The sequence below is a fragment of the Cupressus sempervirens genome, chromosome 6 (assembly GCF_028749045.1).
Source record: "Cupressus sempervirens isolate cs-2001-9-10 chromosome 6, ASM2874904v1, whole genome shotgun sequence".
Classification (NCBI taxonomy): Eukaryota; Viridiplantae; Streptophyta; class Pinopsida; order Cupressales; family Cupressaceae; genus Cupressus; species Cupressus sempervirens.
In genome coordinates, this window is record NC_143123.1 from 528,358,366 (window position 1) to 528,360,581 (window position 2,216).

General features: G+C 40.4%; 1 pseudogene; it reads right to left on the minus strand.

Moving 5' to 3' along the window:
- Window positions 1-491: 491 nt before the first annotated feature.
- On the minus strand, window positions 492-1,305 carry LOC149553344 (cyclin-U2-1 pseudogene; annotated as a pseudogene).
- Window positions 1,306-2,216: the final 911 nt, after the last annotated feature.

Here is a 2,216-nt window from a genome sequence, read left to right on the forward strand (position 1 = left end):
AATGGGGACCTGCAATAAGTTTACATTTGTAGAAAATGGGAACAGACCATTTTGTACTGCACACATATTCTTGTATCCTACAGCACAACCTCATGCCAACTGTCAATCTAATTAATTATCAGAAAAATGCAAAAATTGAACACTAGTCTGATCATTCCTGACAACTAGTGCAAATTACAGCAACAACAACAACCCAAAAGTGTAATAAATGATAACAAGCCAAGTTGAGTATTCCTGTGATAAAACACATCAGTAAGAGGCAAACTGGGCAATGATATAATTACAGATAGTTTTCGGTCTCTCTGGACTAGATTACAATATTACAAAGACAGTTGCTTCAGCCCCAAGTGAACAAAAGGGATGCACAAATCTATGTTCGATAAAATGGGGGCTTTGCAAGGAAATCTAACTTCTTTTCATAAGTATTTACATATTTACAATGGATGGCCTCCTCCATTGGGCTTGCCTACTCTTTAAGATGATATGACCATTTAATCTCTTCTGTTCTTTATGTGACTGTACGATGATAAGCCATAGATAGCCATCTGCGATTTTGAATTCGATTCAGATTTTTCATCTTTTGCACAAGATAAGCGAAGACTCCTCTCTATTTGGAATCCTCCACCCACTGAAACTTCCCTCTCCAAATGGCAGCAATACCTTTCGAAAACATTTAATGTCACTTGCAATTTGAAGCCAACAAGAAAAAGAAACCCCATCTCCAATGTATTCACTTGTTCCGTGCTGAACCCTCCAACTTGGGCATAGTACGAGTTCTTGTAGTTGCTGCAAACAGTTAATTGCAGGAACATCATTAGTTAGTAAGCTAAAACAAGGAAAACAACAGCATGTAATTGAGCTCTTCCTAGATGAAAGACTTACATGTCTTCAACAAACTTGGAGGCGACCATGAGAGCGACAATGAGAAGTCTGTGCACTTTCCGAGATGTGATTTTGAATTGCGGATGGAATTGAAGGAGACGGTCGACGTAAGCGTATGCCACCACGAACACCGATGGACTGCAGCGAAAGTATCTGAAGATCCTCTTCAAGTAGTGTTGAATGCTCATGTCTGGCACCTCCATTCCATTGAACATCTCGTACTCAGGTGGGCAACTCAATGTGTGGGTCTGGGTGTTTGACAAAATTACTCTCATTCCTCGCCACAACTCTCTCCAAAAGAGATGACAGAACTGAGAGCACGCAGGGAGTTGAGGGCGGCCATGGCTGCTCTACATTGTGAAAAGAGTAGAGATCGGACCCAATTGTTGTTGCAGAGATGAGTTGCCGGACGACAGAATCCATTCTCTCAGAAATCCCTTTGGTCAATTCTCCAAAACTACAGTGCCCAACAGTCTTGATCTACGTCGAGCTTTGATTTGGGATTGACTGGGCAATTAAGTGAAATGAACGAACAATGTTTTGCATTTTTATAGGATGTTATTTAATCCGATAGAAACATCGCAGAAGTTGCATCCGATCTGTTTGTAGTACAACGTGTTTACCATTGCGATGGTTCTTTAATATTTGTACATCGCAGACGGCTCGCTTTGCGGGAAGAAACTTTCATGTCGGCGTAAATGAGGGGGCAACGGAGAACACAAAAATATATTTTTTATTTAGCAATCATTGGCTCAAAAATGTATTAATTGTAACAGATTTCCACAATCCATGATATTCTTATTAATGCTTCTGGTAAGATTGTGTGTCAACTGTTCAAAAATGTGTGTTAAATGAAAGTGAATATTGTTGGAAAACAGATAATCGTCATGTCGCTCTGTTGGAAATAAACGTCAAGAGCCAGCTGTTTGTCCTCGAGCCCCACGCCCATCTAGCCTGTCAGGTCTCGGCAGGAATTCATGTTTGGTAGGTGAGAGTTTGAAATTTGAACGTTGAGAGGGAAAGCAAGTATATGACAAAATGAATGACTATTCATTCATTCGTAGAAGTGCAGATCAAGCAGATCAGAGAGAAGTTGCAGAGCTGAGCTGAGCAGAGAAGGAAGAAGGAAAGAAGTTTGTGCCTGCAGTTGCACGTGTTTCTCTTGCTCACTCTGTAAGTTTGTCATTGTTAGATTCGTCCTGTTGAAGCAGTGATTGCTCCAGACACCTTTGTATGCAGCCATTAGAGTTGTAGGTTGAAAGTTGTTTAAAGTATTATCAGTTTAGGGTTATTTTAGGATTTTCTGGTTGAAGCCGAATGCTCCCAAATTTTGT